This window comes from Meleagris gallopavo, chromosome 11 (genome assembly GCF_000146605.3).
Source record: "Meleagris gallopavo isolate NT-WF06-2002-E0010 breed Aviagen turkey brand Nicholas breeding stock chromosome 11, Turkey_5.1, whole genome shotgun sequence".
NCBI classification, from domain to species: Eukaryota; Metazoa; Chordata; class Aves; order Galliformes; family Phasianidae; genus Meleagris; species Meleagris gallopavo.
Window position 1 is genome coordinate 16,741,235 of NC_015021.2, and position 11,811 is coordinate 16,753,045.

Genomic DNA, 11,811 nt, shown 5'->3' on the forward strand with positions numbered 1-11,811 from the left:
TGTGGAAGCAGAAGAGAGATGGCAGCAGTGTTTGAGCTGAAACAAGGAGAAACAGGTAGGAATGAAAGAAGTTTTAAGCAGAACTTAGGACGTTTAGAAGCACCTAGCCCCCAGGTAAAGAATGGCAGAATGCCTTCACTCCAGTTCTCCTAATCAAATTAGACAGATTTGCAGTGTATAGAGTATTTCTTGCTCGTGGAACCAGATAATTGCCCAGTTTTCAGCAGCAGTAACCTGCTACTGTGCTGACTAGGGCATTTTAAACATAGAAGTCACCCACAGTAGCCTCAAGCTCCTAGAAAAGTAGAGAAATTCATTTAGATCCCAATTTGCTTTTGTAAGGAAAGCTTAAAAAAAAAAATCTCTGTTTTAAAATTAAATTACCAAGCCAACACTCCATCTCTAAGCTGACACTTCACCTTGCTTGGGTGTCCTGTGAATTGCTATAGCTCAAGCTGATGCAGCTAAAAGAACTTAAAAGAGCTAAAAAAAGACAGAAACAGCCATTAATGCAGCCCTTATTAACCATTCCTGACCATGGCAGCTGCCAGTCTTCATGTCTGCCTCTGTTACAATTACCTGCCTCAAGCAATCTGATCCAAATGGATTATTTGGATCCTTCTGTTGCTGTTATACAACAACAGCCTCACCTCTAAGGACAGAAAATATGCAAAGCATTATGATACAAAACAGGATAAACTCATTAAATTAAGGATATAATTAATATTTGCTTTGAAATATGTTACATGATAATGTGTATTTTATTCTGTTGCACTGAAATGAACCTAGAGCAGCAAGAATCTAGGCTGCACATATTTTTATTTCATTATATTAGCATGCCTTATATGCTTTTGACTAAAACTCAAATCCTGTGTATGCTAATTTCTGTAACAAATGATACAGGTTACAGATGTTCTTGAGTGTCAAACTGAACTCAACCCAAAGTCCACTGAATCCAATCAACTCCACCCTGAAACTCTACAAAATCTTTAAGTTTTGCTGATGCTTAAGACAATCTCCAGCTGTCTTGGTTTCCTTCTTTGCTCAGAAGATTGAATAACTGCTAGGAATGCATCTGTGAACCAAGGCTGAACTCTTACTGGGAGCACATCAGGAAGACTCAATTCCAGTCATCCTAAATGATTTAATGTTTCATAAATAACACAGAATCACAAAGTTGTAGGGGTTGGAAAGGATCTCTGGAGATCGCCTAGTCCAAACCAAAACAGGCTTACGCTGATTGTTACTGTGGTGAACACAAACAAAACTATGAGGATTCTTTCCATTTGTGAAAGATGATGTAGCGAAGATGCATCAAGTCCAATCCCAAATGGAAAGCCTGTGACAGGAACTCTTGTGGCAAGATGGTGCACAGAGAGTAGGCTGAAGGCAATACAGCTGCTTTAGAAGACTAACTTGACCTTAATAATTTGGACACCTTCATGTGGCCATGCCCCAAGTCTGAACTGTGCCATACCGTACTGCAGTGTTCAGCTTTATCACCTACAATTCACACTAAATTCACACTGAGCAAAAATCTTTGTTATACAATAGATCACGGTCATCCTTAACACGTAGCATATTTGGTATCTGAGAAACTAAAAGCACTGCCTACTAATGCAAACTAAAATGTAAACCACCATCTCATTAATTCAAATGACCTGTTAGTAATCCAGGTGGATCATTTCATGCTCAATCCTGGAGATTTGGAATAATGCCCAACTCATTTACCTGAAGATGCATCATCATCATTACTGTCTTACTAGGCAGAAAAAAGTATATGGGAATGTGTTTTTTGGACAGTACAATAAATATGTCTGATAAATAGCCACAAATGGCTGATTGACTAAAACAGTGCCTTCATCTCCCTAGAATCAACTTGCTTTCTTTTTCTTTCCTTTTATTTCACTACTCTCCTTTATATCTTTTTTTCTGACAGAAAGCTCCAACCTTTTTTCTATGAAGAAGAACCTCTGTAATCACAAAAAACAAGTAAACGTTCAGTAAGAGATATGAGAATTTTAAAATATTAAACCCGTATTTCTCATGTTTCTATCTTTTGAAAGCTGGTTGTGCATTTTGAAGATTAAATGTTTTAATTGAAAATTTCCTGAGGTTTATAAACAGCTTGTTCATTCAATCCATATTTCTCTTCTTACCAGCTTTTATTAATATTGGATGCAATAGAATATAACAAGTTTGGAAGCAATGGCCTTGCTAAAGCTCAATTCGGCTGATATTCTCTCAGCTGGTAGAGAATGTGCAATAAAAATATAAAACCAGGGAGATTTCATTTTGACAGTGGAAGGAAACTGTTTATTAAAATATAGTGCTTTGGGGATCAATTTTTTTTTCTTAGTAGGTGCTCATAACTCAGACTAGTTCATATTACACCCTTAGTGCATAAAAGCTTGTTTGCTCCTGGTAACAAATATTGGAAATATTTTTCAAGAACAATTGCTGCAAGGCAGTCTCTGCATTTTCATCACAGCTGCTTGTGCAGCCTCTGAACTGAAACTGCTGCCCATAAAGTTACTCTGATCAGCACATCATTTTACTTACAGCTCAGTACAAGAAGTATTAACAGGTTTGTGCAATACAACTTGAGCAGATTAAGAATCAAAATATGATCTCATTAATCTGAGCTATCTTCTACTTTTGGTGGAAAGCAGTTTTGGCTCCTTCCCTAGCAGCTTTCTTTTCTTTTTTCCCCCCCGTGGTTTACTTGAACAAATAAAGAAACTGCAGCAAATAAATTTACATAGAAGAATGAAAAACAACATCAAGATGCAGTATTTTTCACATGCTTTTTCCCACCTCTTGCCTTCCTGCATAGCAGGAGAATAGCAATCTGGTATTGGCTCCTTTCCTATTTATGAAGATAAAGTAGCCCACATACAGGGAAGTAATGGGGCTCCCTACCGCTCCTTAGTCACTTACACGGAAGAGAAACTAAAGGCTCATGGCTGAGTGCAGCCCTTACATGACAAAGCACTTTGTTCATTTGAGCCATTCCTTTCTACTCTCTTCATAACCCTTGTTGTTTCTCAGCTACCTCTACGCATAAAACCCATGTCAGTGAGCACTAAGCTCCAGAACACCATCCAGAGAGTACCTTTACTGGCGACAACCCACGTTCAGCTTCTCTAGTACAGAACATCAAAGGTCAGTAGAGATGGATTTGAATTTGAAGTTCAAGACAGAAGCCTTAAAGTTTTGTATTTGGGAATGTGGTCTTAAGTCCCTCAATGCTTTTGAGAAAGGTGGGGGAGAAAAAAAAGAAAAGAAAAAACCGAGAGGATTTTATCCCATAGAGAGTTTAGATATTGCCTTTATAAAGCCACGAGAAAAGAGGTGAACTACTTCACCCTCAGCATTTTGACATTCAGGTGTATCAGCAGTGGAGTCCTTTTGGTCCTGATGGATGCGAAGGTGGTAACTTGAAAACAAAGATGTGGATGTTTAGTCCACAGAGCTTCAGTACTCTGTGAAGTCTTTGTCACAGAAACAGAAACAACAGAAACTAAAAGAGAGGGTACACAGTGAAACTGTTCAGATGTATTTCATGTAGCCCTTCTGGGAAATGAGGATGGGGACTATTCTTGACTGAAATTCATTGTCTCAGAAGGCTGGTTTCCAATTTAAGCTTAAAAAAGGTCATGAGATTCTACAACACAGCAGCAAGAGCCTTGGCCAGAATCCTCCACGTCATCACTCCACCCACATAACACTGGATTTGGCCCTGTGCATTGTCACAGTCAGATTGACTGAAACAACACGTGTTGCCAGAAGGGCTGCACTTTATAAGTTTTAGGGATGAAACAATCAGAATCCTGGAAAAAAAATATTACAGCTTCAGATTAAAAATAACATACAGATTTCCCCCACTGAGAGTTCTATACAGCCCCGAAGATGAATTACTTTAGAATTTCGATAAAGATATTAGCAATAAATAAATATCTCTGTTTTAATCTTTCTAAACAGAAACCTACAGAAGTGGCTGAGTTACTGAACACACTGAACAATCTGAAAACTCAGATTGGCTGAGCTTTTCACAACTAAAAACTGAGATGCACAAGCTTAGAAGAATGAAAAATTTTCCTCCTCCAGATGGTAAGCTGCCTAGTCAGTAATTGATCTCAATCACAAAATCCTGACATTACTCTCTGCATAGGAAGGTTCAGTAGCTACTGATTTCTGCAGCGGAACCAATATGGTTCCTATTTTCAGTCATTCCAGTCATGGTCCAGTTTCCAGTGCTCCCAGTGAACTTTATCCCAAGAGGATAATGTTATTATCCTCTCTTGTTCTATACGTTACTGCCTAGTTGCAGTTGTAGTCGTACTTTGAACTGAACTTCCAGGAATACCATCTATCTTTCCCAAGCCACTGACTAAGCCATCAGTTTGTAGATGTTTATTACCTAATCCACCGGGTTAGCAGGTTACAGTATCATATTTTCCATTCACTCACATGTAGCCAAAGCTCTCCGACTTTAAATTTTATGAAGTAGCTTCAGTATTCTTGCCAGAAACGGTCCCCACAGTTCAACCCAGTCCATTTAATTCCAGTATCTCTGTAAAGTGAGCATTGTTAAACATATTTCTCCCCACATCCCTATCTTTCATAACTGACTCTCTAAGAGAACCTTCTCCAGTAATCTTCAAGTGACATCAGAAATGCTTTTCATCTTCATTTAAATAACAACAGCCATACTAGACAGACACTCAGACACTTCACAGTGAATAAAGGATTCTCATATTTCTTTATTTTCCTCTCTATGTTTCCTGTAATTGGCTACTGCAGCCACAAAACCTTCAACCTTTGTGCATCTCTTTAATGCTGCAGTAGGCCATCCTTAAATTCTGTCTGTTTCTCCTGTATTACCTCCGAAAACATTTACACATTTTAAGGACTGTGGTCATGCAAGTGCTTGTGTTCTGCATTGCAGACTGACTGCTTCCCCAGCCATGAAATATTAATGAGCATTCTCTGACAGTACCTTCAGAAATTACCCTTCACATATGAGTGAAAATGCCCCTTCTAACATACTGCTGGAAGAGATTAAATAATCGCAACAAACTCATGGCACTGCCCGTTTCTCATCAGACAAGAGATGAAAGTTCTCATACTACCTCAGCAACTCCAGTAAGATCATCTGCGCTTCAGAAAGAAGAGATTTAAAATGTATTCACTACTGGGGCTTTGGGGAGGACTTCAACCAGCTCAAATTGAGCTATTTATATTTAAATAAATTCAGATATTCCCAAGGAAGAAATGCTCGGATGTACACAGGTAGCAAAAATACAAGAACCTCCCTGCCTTTCACAGAATAAATTCTCCAGTTTGAGTTTCATAGCCATTATAGCAAAAAGAAGAGTTAAGTGCATGATGTACTTGAAACATCCACATACTTTATCATATTAAGCATTAGGAAAAAGTATAACTGCACTGCAGGCATCTCTCAAATTAAATACCACGTACAGTCCCTTCATTTGGTAGATACACTCTAATGGCATATTGGGTATAGCCACAGATGTTCTTTGCTGAGTTGTGCTGGAATCAATCTAATTTTGTGAGTTAAATGAGGTGTTCTGATTTAAGGTCTTAACTACACAGCAAAACGAAAACATTAAAAGAAGTGAAGCTTCTTACCACTTGGAGTTCTGATGGATAAGTCAATTTCTCTGTCACGATTTCTGCCTTTCAAATCTGTATTTCAAGAGGGCAAATATGAAGTTTACATCCATTAGCTATTTGGGAGATATCTGGAAAACAAGAAAAGATGGCATAGACTTATAAGCAACATTAATTTTAATACTAATTAAGCTCACAAAATATTACTTCAATATCAGTGGCATGAGAGTAGAGAATCAGCATTAAAGAATGAATAAGGTTACCCATTGACTTTTTTAAGCTGAGTTTAAGTAGCTCAGAGACTTGTTAGGGTGAAATGTCATCACACTAGCGCAAGATCAGTGATGTTCTGACTTGACAGTGTGCCAAATTTCAAAGCTGTCTCATGGCGTACGTGATGTGGACTTATGGCTTCCATCCAGTTCTCAGTCAGCTGATATCCTCATCTTCCCCACTGACACAATCCAGGAGCCTCGACTGAGAAATGATTATTAGAGGGAGTTACAACATCCTGTCCTTGAGTAGAGATGCTGGAAAATTTCAGGCAGAAAATTTTTACACAATTGGAAAAAAAAAAGTCAGAATCTCTTTGGAGACCAAATTGGGTACTTTTAAATATCAAGAAAGTTATTTTGTTAAATGATATGGAGAGATTTTGTGTCCACACTGTGCGATGCAATATTGATCTGAACAAATTTGCTCTAGCAGTGGAAGCAGTACAGCTCCGTTTGCAGAGTGCTCCCTTGACTCAGGAGAAGATTGGATGAATTCAAACACTGTGCAGCTCTCATGAAGCTGTACTGTTTGCAGGTGCTCACTGAAGCATGTAAGTAGCCAGTATCACAAGCCCAACAAATAGGGGTAGTAGGCAGTTATCATATATGTAAGTCATGTAATATCACTCCCTCCTTGCTGCTTTAAGGACCACTCTATTTCCCAAATTGCCATAGCACCATGCTAAGACAAGTCACTATTGGCATGAGCTTCATCCTTTTACACCTCAACCACCCAAAAGCATCTTTGCCATATCCTCCCCACTGTACTAGCCCTGCTGTGGGGGGCATCTCTAACAGAGCATTTAAGGCCCATATATCTCCCTCTTTGAACATGGAAACAAGGGTGTGGTGAAAGCATGACCCTAGATCACACTGAATAGGAGCTGGTTTTGCTTATGAGTTACGCAAGCTGGTAATATTCCCTATAATTATTATAATAAGTAATTAAGGAAGCTTAACAGTAATGTAAACTAATATTCTTATTAAAACATGTTAGTAAGACAGTGATTAAAAATCTCATGATTACAACAGCAGTACAGCCTGTGACTCTAATGGAGACTAAAGTATATTCTCCCTTAGGATGAGTAACAAAGCACTGAAATGCTCTTACTCTGAAGAGCAGAAAAAGCAGTTCAGATTTTAACCTAAGTATGTTCTGGAAACACGTGAGCTCTAGAACACGAGTCCTCGCAGAAGTTGTATCCAATTACAAAGAACTTTCTCAGATAAAGTAATGTCTTCTTACTTCAAGAAATTTCATCGTGCAGATGAATGGAAACTTTCATTATATTACTATTACTGCATTATTTTCATTGTGGGTACCACCCAAACGTGTGATCCTACTGTGCTAGACACTGCAAGCACATGAAGACAGCCACTTCCCCCAAACGCAGATCATAGTTTACATCTGGTTTACTATTCTATTTTATAGAAAGCTGAAGTACATCTTTGCTTACATAATACTATTCATGGCAGAGACAGCAGACAAGCACAGCTCTCCCTGGAGCCAACTCTAGCACGGGGACTGGAAAAACCACACTTTTGCTTTAAAAGGACAGTGCCTAATGCTGATGTTTTTTTAATGATCAGTGATGTACTCCAATCCCACACGCACCAGAGGTACCACGTTACTGCACTGTCTCCCTGGAAGCTGTACAGAGCAGAGTTCAAACATCCTTCACCACTGCTCTAGTGAAGCAATTTTACCTTCTAATACAAAAGAAGTTCTTTAGGGTTGGAATTCTAAATTTTACATTCATATATACTCTGTATCTTGTCTGTTTGCATTAAAAGAAAATCCTTTTGATCAATGCTCCCACAATGAAACTGCACTCCCCAGCACAGCGTTCTCAGTCAACCTGCAGTGTAAATGATACTTAATAGATAAAAGAGACATGCTGTCAAGATCAGCTATGCATGTGCTAGAGCTCAGTTGTCACTAAGCTTGTCTCTAAGTAAGGCATAGAAGCCTTTCAGACAACAGTTACTGTCTAGCCTCATCTGTAGTACATTCCAGTAAAAGCCACAAAGGCTTCTTTCCTCCTCTGCACTGTCCTGATTCCCTGTACATAAATACCTCATTAGGGCAACAGTGATAACGTTGTCACTCGCAAACTGGGCGACTGAAGCAGAGGAAACCAAAGTTATCTGAGCAAGATTATGCTTTGCTTTAGAGTCAGAGGTGGCACTAAAAATCAGAAACCCACTATTTCCAACCCATCACTGGGTAATCACGGCAGGCCCTGGTATTGTCACCCAAATGACACAGCAGGGGTTTGTTCTACAGAAGGGCTTATTGGAAATCTTTACAGGGTTTTACTCTCCCACATTAGAATTATCCAGTGAGGAATGGCTCCTTAGCACAAGGTGCACAAGTGACCACAGAGTCACACAGATCCTCCACCACTGGTTTGAGACCATTTGTGGTCCACTCTCTGACAGGAAACAAAGATCTGTAAAAGCAGCAGCTGAGGCCTGAGAGCCCTTTAGCAAACATGGGAGATACTTCCATATTCCCCTTACCCAGGTTTCTATGAGGACTGGTTATGTTACTGACATAGAAACTTGCCTGAAATTTCAGCATTTTCAGAATTAAAATAAAATTTGCAACTCTGCCTTTGTATTTTCACATTTCCCAGCCAGCTACAAAGCTTATTGTTGGCAGCCACTATTTGCAATTCAAGGAAAAAGCAATCCAAGTCTGAACGCTACCATAATGAGTAAACAGAAAATTACCTTGGTAGACAGAAAGAAAATGTAACCCCACATTAGAGCTGGGGGTCTCTGCCCTCTGCTTTGCGAGAGAACTACACCAGAGGTTCTTGTTTATAGATATCATATGATTGGAACCATGAAGGTCTATGAAGAAAATAAAAAAGCGGAAATATAAACACATGGAGACAAATTCATTGTGACTGGCTAGAAAAGGAACGTGGGGACAAGCGAGACTGTTACCATTTTCTGATCTGACCAGCAAAAGAATAGCATTTTTGACAACAACAAGAAGCACAAGGCAGTAACACTGGCAGTTAGCAGTAGCAACATTAAGACATATTGCAAACGTTCCTGAAAGTTAGTGCACAAAGCACATCAGCCTGCGGGATTTAATTTGTTTGGGAAGTTCTGCAGCTCCTGGCTTTGACTATAAAAAAAATTTCAAAGCACTGTCGTCTTCTCCAACGCTGTTTCCAGCTGTGTTTAAACAAATCTGATCTCCTTTGTTATCAGCTGCAGCTGTATTTCCTATTTCCTCTGGTTTTTTTTGAAAGCAGTTCACTGTGATAAGTTCAAAGAAAATGCAGCTTCATTCCAAAGGGGTTTGATTTCTTCCCCACTCAGATGATCACAGACACATGTCACAAAAAAGAAACAGACTGAAATTATACTGAAAGTGAATAAGTTTAATGCACACAAGTACTCCTGCCCTTAAAAGCACAGTATATCAATGTCAGAGCACTAATCAGCCCTGGTCCTCTCTGCTCATAACTATGATGTACTGGTCTAATGTTGCCTTCTATAGCATGAAAACAGAGGATACAAGAAAATCCTATATCAAAACAAGACAGTCCTCAGACACACAAAGACACCAAAGTCCCCACTAAACAAAGAGAATTAGAGAATAAAGGAAAGTTATGATATGTTAGGCTGTTTTGGAAAATTGAGGAGCCTCTGTAATCACAATAACCTGTTTTCCTAAGGTACATCAACATCTTGAAGAAAAAAGAGAGAAGAGATATTCACTCTCTTAACATCATGACTTACAGCAGGGGACTGGAGTGACAGAGCCCCCAACTTCATTCATGGGTACCTCTGAAACCCTGAATTAAGCTGCTTGTTGTCCTAGCACATAATGTGAGCAGCTTTTCAGAGATCAATGTCTTTGCTCCAGATGTCTGCTCACCAGCTGAGAAATCAATCAGCTAAGCTTCAACAACTGCCAGAGGAGCAAGCAAGGGCACACAGCACTAATACAGATTACAGCACCTATTCCCCCAACAGGGTGTTTCTATATCAGATTGTAGGAACTCCCATTCAGAGCTGTGGTCACAAGTGCTGGGAAAAGAGAAAAACGAGAGCTCACACATTTCAGCTTGTGTGAATTGTCACATCTACATAGCATCAGGTTTTTCCCTCAGACCCGAGGAAAGGCAGACAGTAAGAGAAATCTCCAAAAACTGAGCTATAAACCTAAGGCAGCTTTTAGCAAATATAGTAAAGCCAGAGCACAGCACCGATCAGGGCTGCTGCTCAGTTATTCACTCCCACTGGGATCAGGGCTGGGGATCAGCTGCTGTTCTCATGGGCTCAAGCTCAGCAGCTGCTATGCACCGACTGCAGTCACCGATGAACGCAGCTCTGCTTAAGTCCTTTTGCTCTGTGACAGCTTAAGATTTAGATGACCATCTGCATGCTGCACTGCAGGAAGATGCGAGCAGGGATGACATTCTTTTTTGTTCTAACACTTCAATCTGCTGTGAGAGTTACTTCTGATTAATTGAGTTAAACAATCTGGTGTGATTTTTCTGTTCCTATAAGTTAATGAATATTTCAGTTATCTTTCAGTTATCTTACTCATCAACGTGTAAATCTAAATGCAATAAGATTTAGAGAAGAAAGAAAAACAGGCAGTAAATTGGGTGCTGGGCTCTACCTACAGCAGTTTTGATCTTATAGCCTTGTCTTTGCAAAGCATGTCTGAATGCAGTGTGAGAGGTGCTGCCACCAGTCAAGAGCCTGCAGGGTCACAGCAAGGCAGCACATCCCTCACTGTGCACACAGGGGCTGAGGGCTGCTGCAGCTCCCTCACCTCCAGGAGCAGCAGATGGCTTTGTGTTTGGCCGTCTATAAGTGAGAGTAGCATCCACTAGGGCAGGAGAGGTATGGAGGGGGATGCTGCAGAATGGGATGTTCTCATGAGGATCCCAGCTGGTGTCTGGGTTACCACTGTCCAATGTACAGTAGCAGTGCACAGACTACACTGAAGCTTACTTTCAATATGTCTTGTATTCAGATACTGAGTTACTACTCATTAACAGATGAAAAACTTGCATGAACAGACTGTGCTATAACATACATAAATATACATAAAAAAAATCCTTCATCCAATTCACCAGTTCATCTTTTGCACTGCAGCTTCTAATACACGATCAGCACATGCATCATCACATACATCTTATGTGGTGTTCTGTCTTTGGACACAGCAAGGCAGAAAAGATGGGCTCTCTGCTCCTGCACTCCTTGCTGCCATGTCAGCAGAGGCCTCCTATAAGGTCAGACATGTTTGTGCCATGCATTTTTACGTTTTTTTTTGTCTTGTTTTAAACCAAAGAGGTCTATGTTATGCCTTCATTTGAATACCAGTGATAATCACATCAAAAGTTGCTGTCAGCTTTCTGAGTAAGACTGATGATACACCACTGACAATGCCAGAGCCACTCAGTGCTATTCCGCACAGTTTATATTTCCTCCTGTGTTCAAAGGCCTCCCTGCATCTACACATATTTGTTAGAAAACAGGAAAACATCTTTCAGGATTGAAATTCATACCTAGGAAAATTAAAGCATGCAATTACACTTCAGCTTGTGTGTGCGCTGTATTTCCTGTCCTATCTCTAAAATTTCACCTTCCTACAGGAACCCCCCCCCGATAAAAAGTAGAAGACAGGCAAACCCCTCCTGACAAACAAAGATTAGAGGAGCCCTAGGGAAGGGAAACATCTACTCAGAATGATCTGCTGCTTTGTCGTTTCAGTCCCTCCTGCATCACATCGCAGAGAGCAGCAGACAGCACCGGAGGAGGCTGGGTTAGTACACAGTGCTGCCAAACAGCATTCCCTGCCTTGAGTAGGGATTTTAATAAGAAAACAAAGCAAAATGAACATAAGAACATTCTGGAGCCA

At 40.0% G+C, this 11,811-nt stretch overlaps 1 long non-coding RNA gene across 1 annotated transcript in view; it reads right to left on the minus strand.

Moving 5' to 3' along the window:
• Positions 1 to 2,181: 2,181 nt before the first annotated feature.
• Positions 2,182 to 11,811, minus strand: part of LOC116217058 — a 27,860-nt gene continuing 18,230 nt past the window's right edge. The window contains exons 2-4 of the long non-coding RNA XR_004160975.1: positions 5,656 to 5,768; positions 4,474 to 4,576; positions 2,182 to 3,833 (exon numbers count right to left, since the gene is read on the minus strand). This is a non-coding gene — a long non-coding RNA (uncharacterized LOC116217058). The remainder of the gene's footprint in view (positions 3,834 to 4,473; positions 4,577 to 5,655; positions 5,769 to 11,811) is intronic.